The sequence below is a fragment of the Monodon monoceros genome, unplaced genomic scaffold, assembly GCF_005190385.1.
Source record: "Monodon monoceros isolate NGI ecotype Baffin Bay Population unplaced genomic scaffold, NGI_Narwhal_1 Super_Scaffold_3, whole genome shotgun sequence".
NCBI lineage: Eukaryota > Metazoa > Chordata > Mammalia > Artiodactyla > Monodontidae > Monodon > Monodon monoceros.
The window spans coordinates 24,957,630-24,972,028 of NW_021703780.1; the positions used below are offsets into that span (position 1 = coordinate 24,957,630).

At 44.6% G+C, this 14,399-nt stretch overlaps 1 non-coding gene across 1 annotated transcript; it reads left to right on the forward strand.

Annotated features, from left to right (window-relative positions):
• The first annotated feature begins 1,541 nt into the window (after positions 1-1,541).
• TRNAG-CCC lies at positions 1,542-1,614 on the forward strand. Its single transcript has one exon. It is a non-coding gene; the product is annotated as a tRNA-Gly (tRNA).
• Positions 1,615-14,399: the final 12,785 nt, after the last annotated feature.

Below are 14,399 nucleotides of genomic sequence, written 5' to 3' on the forward strand. Positions count from 1 at the left end.
TATTGTCCATTTTATTGTCATATAGTTGCTCATAGTAGTCATCACTTCTCGTATTTACCTGATTTTTTTCATGAGAACATTAAGTTCTACTCCCTTTGTAAATTTCATTATAGTATAGTGGTATCAACTAGAGTCACCATGTTATACACTCAGTCCTCAGATCTTACTCATCCTATAACTGAAAGTTGGTAGCTTTTACCAAACTCTCCTTCTTTTCCCCACTTTCCAGCCCCTGGCAACCACTTTTCTAGTCTGTTTAATAAGTTTGACTTCTTTTTTTCCATTAAAGTCTTAATATTTGGTAGTCTAAGTCCTTCAGCTTTGTTCTACTTCAGGATTGCCTTGGCCCTTCACATTTCCATATAAATTTTAGAAGCCCTTCCCTTCTAAAATTTTGTGCCCCTTCCCTCTTTTTTTTAACATAAATAGCAGCATGCCATGCATGCATCTTGCTTTTTTCCCTTAACACTATATGTTGGAGGTCTTTATATAATTGTACCTAAAGAGCTTCCCTATTTTATTTCTTGAAAGCAGAAGAGTATTCTAAAGAAGAATAAGCCATAATTTATTTTTTCAGCCCCTACTGATGGACAATTAGGTTTTCCAATCTTTTTTTATCATTCGTATGTCTAATGAAGACATTAAGACTTTACACAAATTGTTTTTTTTGGGGGTCATAAGTGGAAGTTGTAAGACATTCGTAAGTTGTTCTTATTGTTCACATACTGGGAAAATATAACAATATAGCATATGATCAAAAAGTCATATAGAGGGATTGGGGAGACCTCTATATTGGCTTTTGGCCAATATTGGCCATTTTAGCAATTATAGTAGCTGATACCAAACATAACTAACATTTTTACAGAGCTCTTGTATCATAGAGTCACTCAATAGTCATCGCACACACATTCATCTCACCAGTGAGGCAAGGATGTATTATCATTTTCACTTTACAGATGAAATGCCAAGAGGTTAAATGACTTGTCCAAGGTCTATAAGGAGAAATGAGGTGGAGCAGCCAGGATTTAAGTTCCAGTTGCCTGACTTGATGTCTAGCATAAAGGCAGCCAAGCAATTGTTTCATTTAGCTCTAGGGTGCATTAGAGCTCGCTCCACCGTGCAAGCTCCATGCCATAATCGTTTAGATTAATTGCTCAAAACTAAAGCCAAGCTTTCCAGTGGTAATGACTTAACTTGTTAAATATAACCATGACCCTCGGGAAAGTAATATTTTAGATCTAACTATCTTCTTAACTTGGATTAGGTAAGCAACTTTAAACAGGTTTGAAGCAAAAACATTCTATTGATCCACTGTGGGTCAATAAAAAGACATTTGCTAAGGATCTGATTCAATTGATTTCTTCCACATCAGGTACAGGGTGGGCCAGAACCTAGTTCTCAGATTACTACCCACTCATTTTACTAAGTGAATGCTTAATTACATCTTTGAATATTTTGCTTAGCTGTGTTTACTAGGTGGAGACATAGGGGATGTGGCTCTAGCCTCTGGAGATTTGTATTTAAAAAACAGATTGGGGACTTCCCTGGTGGCCCAGTGGTTAAGGCTCTGCGCTCCCGATGCAGGGGGCCCAGGTTCAATCCCTGGTCAGGGAACTAGATCTCACATGCCGCAACTAAAGATCTCACATGCCTCAGGAAGATCCCTTAAGCAGCAGTGAAGAGCCCACATGCCATAACTAAGACCCGGTGCAGCCAAATAAATAAATATTAAAAAATAAAAAATAAAAATAAAAAACAGACCAGGACCCCAGCTCTTGGTGTTATGATGGAGCTTCACATTGGTAGAAAGAGTTGCACAGGCTTCTCCTCCACAACCAATTCATGAGCTGGGACTAGTTTTTTGTTTGTTTGTTTGTTTTCTTTGCGGTACACGGACTTCTCACTGTTGTGGTCTCTCCCGTTGCGGAGCACAGGCTCCGGATGCGCAGGCCCAGCAGCCATGGCTCACGGGCCTAGCCGCTCTGCAGCATGTGGGATCTTCCCGGACCGGGGCACGAACCCGTGTCCCCTGTATCGGCAGGCGGACTCTCAACCACTGCGCCACCAGGGAAGGCCCGGGACTAGTTTTGAGTTAGGGGTCATCAGAAGTCGTCCCAGGCTCATTCCCTTGGGTAAGGGCGCCTGGAAAGCCAAGCTGGGACCCACGCTGGAAACCCGTTAACTTCTTTTTCAAAATTTGGAGCCCTTGAAGCGCAATCCTCTTGGGCAAGAAGGGTAGTTCAGGCTAAATGGCTCTGACCCCACATCCTCTGATTCCATTCAGTTTTGTGGCCACCTGCCTATTGTTGTTTCTATCTAAAACAAGTAAGCTTGGGAAGTATGAGGAAGAAAGATGGCTAGGGCTCTTACTTGTGTAAAACAAGTAAGATTGGGAAGAATGAGGAAGAAAGATGGTTAGGGCTCTCCACTAAAGGGTGCTATCTATTCTTTTTACATCGCATTATTAATGCAATGACAAGGCTTACTTAGTTATGGGCAGCATAAGATTTTTAAAAATGAATAATACGAACATGGCTAGATGGACGCTTTTTGCATTTAATTATTATTAACTGGTAGAGATTCTGCAGTTTTAATATTTATTTTAAGTGAGAATTTATGGTGACATAGAAAACTGTCTCCCTCCCGACTCCCTACAAATCTTAGGGCCAATTCCAGCCCTATCCACACATTGGAGTGATGAGTGTACTCTTAGGCACAGCTGGTCGCCAGTTTCCCAGGTTTCCCAGCCTCGTCCTCCAAAGCTTCTAATGCAAGTCTGAGGGCTTCTGAGGGCGGAAGTGGGAGGAGCTTAAGTTTGTGATTGAAAACCCTGGGGATGAGAAGGTAGTAGCTTTTCTACTGGTTTTATTTTGATTTTCTCTTCTAGGTAAAATAATCTTGATCTGGACTAGAGCAGTTGGTTCTTCTGAGTACAAAAGACAGTGCATGCTAAATAGTGTTTAGATTTTTTAAAACAAAGACAAGTTCTCTGACAGCCTCATCCTCTAAAGGTCTAGGAAACATCACCTGTCCAAATTATTTAGGTAACATTTTTTTCTCTATTTTTCCCATCTTCCTTCACTCTTCTTATTCTCCATCACTTCCTCTTGTCCAAAACCTCCAGGCAGGCGTCAGGTCAACTTGATTCTCTTCAACTGCAACTTCATCAAGGAAGACTTTAGATCCCATAAAAGTAAGTGATTTGTTATATGTTTACTTCTTCATGTATTTTTAAAATATTCCTACCTATTTAAATAATTTAAGTTTATGTTATTTAAATGTGTGAATTATTTTAGGAACAAATGGAATTATAATTACGAGCAAGTGTCCACTCCTAACTTTTCCTTTGCTGTTATTTTGGGAAGTTCTGCTTTGATTTACTGAAATTTGTTTTCCTCATGGCCTCCAAGACTGCATACATGGCGCGAGTGCCCTTGTCATGCCTTGGATTCTCACGACAGGAACATGGGAGGTAGGCTTTAGAAAGCTGGAAACAACACTATTTGTGGGGTGAGAAAAGACTGAGGTCCTCAATTTCACTTTTCAAGCTAATAACCTGTGATCTGCGCAAGTGACTTAAACATTTTAAACATTGCTATCCTTATAGGTTATTAAAATAGAAACTGAGGTGTATTAAAAATTTGAAGAGTTTATTTGAACAAAAGCTCATTCAAATCAGGTGACACCAAACTGGACGTGGTTAGGAGAGCTCTGCTGACAGAAGTAGGGAAAAGACATACAGAGAAGGTACAAAGCATAGAAAGGAAATTGTGGGATTGGCTGTAGCTTAAAGCCCCATTGGCTGTTTGTGATGGATTGCCTTTAGGCTTAGATTTTTCTACTTAGACATTTCAACCTTAAGTTTTGGTTTGCATAATTATGTAGCCGCCAAAGCTTTCGGGCCACTTCACTCCACTGTCCTCCTTGTTTAATGAATTTTATGGGTAAAATGGAGATAACACATAACTCGAAATGTCGTTGAAAAATTAAGTACAAAACGAAGGCAAAACCATCTAGCAAGTAGACATTCAGTTCATTCATTTGACAAATACTCATTGAGAGGATTTATTGTCAAGCACCTGGAACTAAATAATTGAAGTGGACAAAACAGACAAAAATATATTGCCTTGTGGAGTTAACATTGTAGGCATAATAAGTACGTGGTATAATACGTTAGAAGTTACAGGGCAAGGTCATACTGGAGAGCAGGGCTGAGGGATCAGGAAGCCAGGTAGGTCACACTGCAAAGGTTACATTCAAGCAGATTTGAAGGTGACAGAGGTTCCCCATGCTGCTGTCTAAGGAAAAGCATTCAAGGTAGAGGGAACAGCCAGTGCAAAGGCCCCAAGTGGGAGCAGCCCTGTCTTGTTGCAGAAGCAGCAAGCAGCCCATGCGTTGTGCTGAGTGGGTGAGCGGGCAGATGACCGGAGATGGAGTCAGAGACGTGAGGGATAAGGAGGCAACGTCAAGTGAGATTTGTAGGCCATTCAGGGACTCTGGCTTTCCCCTTGCTTTCTTCCTTCTGAAGTATACTTGATGGGTGATACCATGTGTTACAGGTGTACAGTATGGTGATTCACAGCTCCTGAAGGTTATACTGCATCAATAGTTATTATAAAATCTCTGGGTTTTGCTCTGAGTGAAACGGGGAGTCAATGCAGGGGTTTGATATGACTTCCATTTAACAGGATTTTTCTGGAGGCTGGGTGGAGAAAATATCAGACAAGGGTGGAAGCAGGGAGAACTGTTAGGAGGGTGTTGCCGTAATCTAGGCGAGATGATGAGGTGGTGAGATCCGTGAGACATGGTCAGAGACGCTGGATAAATTGTAAGCGGAGAGCCAACAGAATCTCCTGACCGATTCTAGGTGGAGAGAAAGAGGGTGATCAAAAGGATGTCAGGGATTTGGGCCTGAAAGGAAGGATGGGGTGCCAGTAACCGAGGGAGGGTTGGGATGCTGGGGAAGGTGACGGACCTGGATTTCACCCTGGACTGATGCTTGGACTGGGATGTCGACTCTTTGGTGTCTCTTAGATGTTCCCGTGGTGATGCCAGGCCGGCAGTGGGTAACGAAGCACGGCAGGGGAGAGGCCTGGGTGGCGGTATTTATTTGGGAGTCATAAGCCTGAGAGACGGGCTTTAAAACTGTGAGTTGGGAGCAGCCTAGAAAGGTAAGGGCAGGAACAGAGCGAGGAGGTCCTGGGGCCCCAGCGATAAGAAGGGAAAAGAGGAACCAGGGGAGGAGGCTATGAGGAAGCATCCAGTAGGCAGGAGAAAAATCCAGAGGGTGTGGTGTCTTGGAAGCCAAGTGAAAGGAGAGCTTTGAGGCCGAGAGCGATCCCGGTGTCACCGCTGCGCAGCGACCAGGTAAGATAAGCCGGGCACGGCCGCTGGCTTTAGCTTCACAGGGGCTGTTGGTTACTAATGCGAGCAGTTTCGGTGGAGTGACGGGGATGGTTTAAGAGAGATTTGGGGAAGGATCGTGGTCCTCAAGCGCAGGTACTTCTTTGGGGGTTTTGGCTGTGGAGGAGAGCAGTAGCTGATGGGGGCAGAAGGAAGGCTGGGAAGAGGTTTTCTTTCTTTCTTTTTATTTTTTTAAGATTGGAAAGATTACAGCTTTTTGGTGCGCAAATAAGAGTGATTTAGTAGACAGAAAACCTGATAATGCAGAGCTGGGTAGAATTAATGGGCAGCGTCTTGAGCACAGGAGAAAGGATGGGATTAAGTGGCTTTGGACTGGAGCACAGAAGGTGAGGGGTCAGCAAACGCTTTCCAGAAAGGACCAGATAGTAAATATTTTGGTATTTGCGGGTCCCACGGTCTCTGTCACAATTGTTCTGCTGTAGCTCTAAAGCCGCCGTGGACGATACATAAATGAATGGGCATGGCCATGTTCCAATAAAACTTCATTTCAGTTCATCGAAATTTTAATTTCATATAATTTTCACATGTCGCAACATATACTCTTCTTTTGACTTCCCCTCCTTCGACCATTCCAAAAGTTAACGGCAGGCTGTACAGAAAGGGGCAGTGAGCTGGATCTGGCCCCCAGGCCAAAGTCTGCCAACCTCCAATCTATGTACCTGACAAGAGTAACCCAGATGGGTGCAAAGAAATTGGATAGAAGTGGTGAGGGGAATCTGAATTCTCCGGAGTGCTTCAATTTTCTCAGTGAAGTAGGACCCTGAGAATGAGGATGAGTGAGAAAGTATAGAAGATTTGAGGAGAGAAGCAAAGACATAAAATACAGAGTGTGGATTGACCAGGAACATCTAAGTAGAACGAGTCTCCCTGGAGCCTTAAGTCCCCTTTTGAGGTCTGCGGTCTTGAGTCTGAAGTCGGATCTCTTCAGGGGAGGCTGTGTTTTTCTGCAGCCACGATACAGAGTTGTCACAAAGTTGGGCTTGAGAAGCTGTGGTTCTGCCAAAGGAGTTTCAAGTAGGAGGAAGCGAAGTTAAGAGTTTTCATCTAAGAGGTTATAGATGATTGTAGGCTTATGAGAGATTTAACAAATAATAATACAGGACGCCCAGTTAAATCTGAATTTCCGATAAACAACAAATACGTTTTTAGTGTAAGCCTGTCCCACGATTAGGAGGAAGAGAGAAGATAAAGCAGTCCGGGGAGATGTGCAAATTGGGACATCAATGGATTGGAGGTCTTGTCCGGGAACGGGTGCTGGGGGGACCACCAGCCAGGACAAGGTAGAGTCGAACGCCTGACCTTGAGATGCTGAGCAGTGGCAGCTACCGGTCATGACAAATGTTCAGCCACGGGAGCCACTGGAGGAATGAGTGGCATTGGGTGGGGGAGGAGATCATTGGAGGTAAGGAATTCAAGGAACTGTTCAGGGGGATCGTATACATTGATAGCGTATGGATAGCGCCATGGATGACTAGCAGTTCACACTCACCATGTGTCCAGCCCTATGTGAGGACATGAAATAAAGATTAATCAGGATTCCAGTCCAGCGTGACCTAGAAAGGGCATTTAGAGCTAGATCTTGGGCCCTTGGATGTGATGCTAAGAACTTCGGACCACTGGTTTAACATCCCTCCCCTCCTGTGTGAAGGAAAGTAACAAATCAACGAAATCAGTGTGCCTCACCCGATTTGACATACCTGAGTATGAAAGTGTTTAAAATCCTTGCAACACACTATGTTATGATATATATATATGGGGGTTGGGTTAGCTGCAGTTAGGTCTCTTGTAAGCTTTCATAATCTTCTGATTACTTTTAAATGAAAGTAATTTAGAAAATACTTGAAGGACATTCTTTCTAATTTGCCCGGAACAAGTGAGTAAAATTAGACTGAATAAAAAGAGGAAGGTTGAGCCCTAAAATACGCCTGTGGTTGATGTTGCAGGGTGGGCTTAAGGAGGACTTAGGGAGGAGCCAGCAAGGGGGGTGTGACCCGAACCAGGTGTAAGTTCTGACCTTCCAGAAGAGGGAAGAGGCAGGCAAACATTTTCTGCTAACTCATGTCCCTGGTCCACTTCAGCGTGAGCTCACCACTCCCCTTCCCCTTCGCACACCCAGGTGGTCACTGGGGTTTGGAAACAAAAGCTCCAAGGAGACACAAAGGGGCTTTAAATTTTTCAAAGTACAGTCCACTCGGCAAGATGTTGGCTAAGATGTGTGGCCACCTCTTCAGAAGGTGAGCTCTTGTTATCCAGTCAGAAATGAAAAATGATTCGGTTATTATGATCATGATAGAATAGGCTCAGGAAGAAAATACAGACTCAGTAGAGAAGCGGCAAACCCACAGCAGCTACAGAGATCCTCAATGGGCTCTGGAAGGGATGGAAGAACGGTACGGGAGAGGGACTGGGTGATGGTTAGAAACCCTCTTACCTACCTCTGGAGACTAAGTTCCCAGGGAGCAGAGAAGGGGTTTGTGCCCTCAATTCCTAGAGCAGTTCCTGACAGAGAGGAGATGAATAATACTTGTCGAGTGAATAAATGAGTACAGAACAGTGAAAGAAAACCTGGGGAATCTCCTCGGCTACCTTTGTCCACTTAACCAGATGTGTGGCCTTGGGCGAGTTAATTAGCATCTCTGAGCCTCAGTTTCCTACACCTCCACACCTTTGCAAAGCAGAAATGAGATAGCGCTTAACTTTTAGGAATAGTGGTTGTTGTGGGTTACTGATAGGAAAAGAGATGGGGCGTGGTCTTTGCGTGGAGGGAGCATTTTTTTAGAACTAGCTTGAGAATTTTATTTTATTTTTTAAAAGTTTTTTTTGCGGTACGCAGCCCTCTCACTGTTGTGGCCTCTCCCGTTGCGGAGCACAGGCTCCGGATGCGTAGGCTCAGCGGCCATGGCTCACGGGCCCAGCCGCTCCGCGGCATGTGGGATCTTCCCGGACCGGGACATGAACCCGTGTCCCCTGCATCGGCAGGCGGACTCTCAACCACTGCGCCACCAGGGAAGCCCTAGCTTGAGAATTTTAAAAGGGGGTGGTACTTTAAAATTTTGGGAAATCCTGGAACTTAGAAGAAAAATTTTCAAGTAAAGTTAAAAAAATTATTTACTTTCTATTATATGTCAACTCGTATGGAAGACAGTTATATACATTATCTGCAGAAAATCCTTGGGGATAGGCAACATCCTAGGAAAAAACATAACAAGTATGTAAATAGCTAAACAGCAGCATGTAAACAGGGGGAACAGGGCTTCAAACCAAAATTCAGGTTTAAGTATCTTGGAATGTTAAAGGCAAATTTAGAGGGTTAGTCCCATCTCCCACACAGGGCCCAAATCTTCTCTGCAATAGTGAAGTCTAGATTTGGAGCCAGAGTTAGACCCCTTAAGACAGTCCAATTCATTCTGAATTAGTCAAAGGTTTTTCCTTCCAAAACATTAAAGCTAGTCTCGAGCAATTTCCCCTCTCTGGCCCTGGCTCTGACCTCTGGAGCTGCCCGCAGGAAATACAGACCAGCCAGAAGGACAGGGGGCTGTGTCCTTCTCACCATCGTTACTGCTTCCCACAGCCGCGCACGCAGGGGACACTCAGGAAATGTTTGCTGCATCGAACCTGGCTTTGCCTTTTCTCGCAATGACGCCTAAGAGACGAAATAGCCCCAGTCTCCAGCCCTCCAAGATCAGTGCTGCTCTTGCCCTCTGAGATCCTGGCTCCAAGCCTTGACCTGAAACCCCCCTGGGAAGATAGGTCTGTGCTCTCATTAACTCAGTCGGTCAAGAAGCATCCACTGAGTGCCTACTGTGTACCAGGTGCTGTTGTAACTGCTGGGAACCTATCTTCTAACAAAACAGGCAGGTTACCCTTGTATCTTCTGTGTGAGAAAGTAGAGAATACACAACGAATATAAGATCTTCCAGAAAGTGATAAGTGGTAGGGGGAAAAAAATAGAAGCAGGTAAGAGGAATTGAGAGTGTCAGTGGTGCTTTCAATGTAAGTGGGATGGCCGTGTCAGCCAAGAAGGGAGGTGATGAAAATGTCCATGAGATCATTGTGAGGGGGAGTGGCAAGGGAACAGGCTGCGTAAAGTGCGGAAGTGCCAGCCTGCATGGTGAAGGGGAGCAGGGTGAGCTCGGGGGAGCAGGGGGCCCGTCACAGAGATGCTGTCAGGCAGATGCAGGCTCGGGCTGCACTGTCCCCAGCAGGAGCCTCCAGCCACGTGGGGCTACGCAGCTCCTGAAATGTGGCTATGACCCACTACGTTTCAAAGACTTTGAATGAAAACAAGAATGTGACATTTCTCAATTTTTATGTGGATTCCATGTTGAAACGGTAACAACTTAGAGATACTGTGTTAAATAAAATATACTATTACAATCATGTCACTCGTTTCTTTTTTTTACTTTTTTATTATGGTTACCAGGAAATTTAAAACACCACATGTGGCTCCTAATCTGTGTCTATTGGATGGTATTGGTCTAGGGTCTTGCACACCCTTCTAAGGACTTTGGCTTTTATTCCAATAGAAATGGGGATCCCTTGGAGAGCTTAGAGCAGAGGAGTGACAGGATCTGGCTTTGTACAAAAAGATCACTCTGGCTGCTGTATTGAGATTAAATTGCAGGACGTCACTCATGGAAGCGGGAGCCCCTTCAGGAGGCCATGGCAGTGATGCAGGGGAGATAATGGTGGCTTAGCCCAGGGGGGTAGCGGTGGAGGCAGTGAGATGTGGCTGGAATCGGATGTATTTTTGAAGGTAGTGCCTACAGGAGCGCCTGCAGGATTAGACATGGGATGTGAGAGAACGGAAGGAACCAAAGGTGCATGCAGTGATTCTGGCCTGAGGAGCTGGCCATTCCCTGAGGGAGGAAGACTGTGGGCAGAGCAGTGGACTGTCAGGATGTCAATTTGGGTGTCAATTACAGTCACGTGGAGATGCTGAGACAACAGCTGGGTGTTAGAGGACAGCGCCCGGGGTGAAATTTGGGAACTGTAATATCTAAGTGGTCTTTAAAGTCAGAAGACTGGAGGAGCTCACCACGGGAATGCAATAATATTGAGAAGAAGGCTAAGGACTGAATTTAAGAATATGAGGTTGGGGAGAAAAGGTGGAATCAGCAAAGGACTAAGAATGGAGGAGGCAGATGGTGGTGACCTGGAGCCAAGGAAGAATGTGTTTCCAGGAGAAGCAAGAAGTCAGCATGTCCGGTGCTTCTATGGACAGTTAGGACGAGGATGGAGAGCTGACCATTGGGTTTAGATGATGTGGAGGTCAGGAGGTTTTTGGAATCGTCTGAGCAAAAGCCTGATAGCAGTGGGTTTGCCCGAGAATGGCAGGAAAGACTTTGGAGACAGCGAGCATGGATAACTCCAGGAATTTTACTGGAAAAGGGAGGAGAGAGATGAGGCCATAGCTGACAGGTACTTGGGGCCGGAGAGGGATTCTAATTAATGATGGGGTAGATAACAGCTGGTTTGGGTGCTCGTGAGAATAACACAATAGAGAGAGGAAAACTGATGATGTCGGGTAAAGGTGGACCATTGCTGGAGTCAGTTTCCCATGGAGATGAGAGGGGATTCCATCCAGGGCACAGGCAGCCTTGCCTGTAGGAGCCACGGCAGTTCCCCTTCACTAACAAGTAGGAAAGCCAACTGTAAGGGTGTGGATGCAGGTGGGGATGTCATGGAGGGTCTCTTCCAGCTGCTTCATTTGCTCAGAGAAGTGGGAAGCAAACCCATCAGCTGGGAGAGGCTTTGGAGGTCTTGCAGAGTGAGCTCAAAGTGTAAAATAGGTGTCCAGGAGAGGGTGAGAGAGAAAGCGCTGGGGAAATAGGGACTGACGAACGCCCCCCGCCCCCCCAACCTTGGTACTTTTCGGAAGTGGGTTTAAAGTGAGAGCAGCCTGGGCATGGTGGTGTGTTTTCTCTAGCCACTTTTCACGGCAAAGGGCCAGGAGTAGAGTAAGCCCGGGGCTGTGGCACCTGCCAAGGTGTGAGCGTGCCCTCAAGGGAGCGATCCTAATGACTGACCACAGACTTGACTCGTTCAAACAAATATTTGCCGAATGGCCGCTGTCATCACAGCAGTAAGGTAATAAAACTGCTTTTGCGCTCAGCTTACGTTGTGGTTCTGTCCCCAAATCAACCGCCGCTCTGGTGACGCTGCGTCTTGCACTGCGTCCCCGTGGCCGTGGCAGGAACTGCGGCTGCTGAGGCACCAGATGAGACAGGGCTGCCGCCTCCTGGCCAGTTTCTGCTACTGCAAATACGCCAGGACCACATCTACAACTAGCTTCTCACTGCCCTGGGCTGGTGAGCGGTAAAAGCAAGGACCCGACCAAAGGCTAGCGCTGGGCGCCCAGGACCTCTGCTTTTCCCCACCCCTCCGTCTTCCATTCCCATTCTCAGTAAGGAGCAACGTAATCCCTACTAAAGGACGCCCCTTTCCTGGGAAGGTTTCCACCTTAGCAGACAACTTTAAGTATCCAAAAGCCCTCAAGCGCCAAGGAAATGAAGCAGTCATTGAATTTCAAGCATCTGTGGAAAATCAGTGCAGGAAATATTTGAGATGCAAAAGTCTGCCTTGTGGCTACTCGTCCACATACTACCGTATAGATGGTATATTAGTATTTTTGTTCTCTTTGACTTTGGTTTCACTCTCTGGTTAGTAGGTTTTGCTGATTTCACTTTCCTACTTGTTATTAATTTTTCATTTCACTGTTATATTTACAATTTCTCAACTATACTTCAATAAAAAAGAAAAGAAAAAGATAGAAAAGAGTTCACTGTCATGGAAAACCATCACATAAAATATTAAGATTAGAAGGACCTTAGGATGTTGTCTAGCTTATATTTCTGTGCCTCACAGTGAAATTGTACTCAGGAAGTGACTTCTAATGCTCATCACAACTACGGACGGGCAGTGTGGACAAAGGGACAGGGTTGAAGCTGGTGTTGTCAGACCGCTGGTGGGGTGCCTGGTACCCCCCACCTGGTGATGAGCTAATGGCTGAAGTTCTCACCTTCTTCCTCTATAAAATTGCACAAATAATCACCCTGCCCATCTTGTAAGATGGTTGTAAAATCACATGTTGTAATTCAGATCAAAATAGTTCATTAATGGAGTACTGCATTGTGTATTCAAAGATGTTTATGGAATTTGCCAGGAATTTTGCTACACGTTATGTGGAATGTTCAGTACCTTCAATCCTTCTCTAAATTCAGAACATTCCCTGATCTTATGAAACTTACAATTCAGTAATATCTCTTTAGAGAAGAGGGGAAAACAACAAAGACAAAAATCTGACTTTTTTTTTTTTGAACACTGGAATTTGCTTCTCGAATTTGAAATAACTCAGTGCATACTTCTCTGATCCACGTCTACTGCCATTAGCTCTATTTTGCTTTTATCTTGGCTGATGTATTTTCTCTACCCTTTAAATGAAGGCTTGAAAAGCTTAAATGCAGTGGAAACATCCCAAATGTCCATCAGTGGATGGATAAGCAAAATGCGGTATATACATATAATGGACTATTATTCAGCTTTAAAATTCTGAAACATGCTACAACACAGATGAACCTTGAGGATTTTATTCTAAGTGAAATATGCCAGAGACAAAAAGACAAATACTGTATGATTTCACTCATATGAGGTACCCAGTCAAATTCATAGAGATGGAAGGTAGAATGGTGTTTGCCAGGACCTGGAGGGAAAGGGAAGTTATCATTTAATTGGTATAGACTGTCAGTTTCGCAAAATGAAAAGAGGTTTGGAGGTGGATGGTGGCGATGGATGCGCGACAGTGTGAACGTACTTAATGCCACTGAACTGCACACTTAAAAATGGTTAAAATGGTAAATTTTATGCTGTGTATATTTTACAACAACTTTTTTTAATGGGAAAAATAAAGCAGCCTAAGTGCATTGTAAGTGTGTAAATCCAGTAGCATGCCCAGAATTAAAAACAGCTGTGCATACTTTTCTAGTCTTACACATCTGCCACAAACAGTAAGCATTCCATACACCTGTGGGGCTTGTTGAATTGCCCTGGATTTCTGCATATCAACTTTCAAGCGACCTCAAAGAATTTTTCTCAAGGTTGAGCTTTCTGGACGAAGTTCGAAGGCATTATAAGAAAGATGACTGAAATAGCTTTCAATAAATACTAAGTTTCAAGTATTACATTAGAGCAAAAGAAAGAATTACAGGGAGTCACTTTCAAAATGAGTCCATTTCAGCCGAATAGTGTTTGCAGCCCTCTGAATGACTGGGATTGCTGGTAAATGTCAGCCCTTCCATTAGCAGGGACCTTGGGCAATCATCTGGTCCAGCCCGTGCCTTCGGGCAGGTAAGATATCATCATCCCATTTTGCAGATGTGGCAATCCTTGTGCCCAGAGAGGCAAAGAAACTTGTGTCAAGTCACACAGAAAGCGGAGGAGTGGTGTCCAGAACTTGGGGCTCCCGCCTCCCAGAACCTGTGCTTATTTCTGCTGCATCATGCTCTGGTTTACGTAACTTCTCTGCGTCTCCGTTTTCCCACCACATTCTAGAGTGAAAATGTATCCGTTCTGATTACTGTGTAAAAATTCTTTGGGTGTCCCAGGCTGTTGCTTATCTGGGAAAAGGTGGGTGGTTATCTGGAATCAAGTTCTGGATTCAGAGTCTAAAGACAAGAATCTGAGCCTGTGATCTTGGATGAATTGGTTAACCTCTATGAATCTGACCATGTCAATTCAAAGTGTTTTTGAAAGAGTCAAGTGAGGCTTGTTAGTGCATGTATTTTGTATAGTATAAAGAAAAGAGTTTTCAAAGAGTAGCCCATGAAGACTTGGGGGTTCCCCAGACCCTTTCAGAAGGGTTCCAAGAGCAAAACTATTTTCATGATAATACTAAGCTGTTACTTGCCTATCTTCACGGCAAATTTCTCACAGGTATGCCGTGGGGTTCCCAGAGGTTACATGGCAGGTGGTATTGT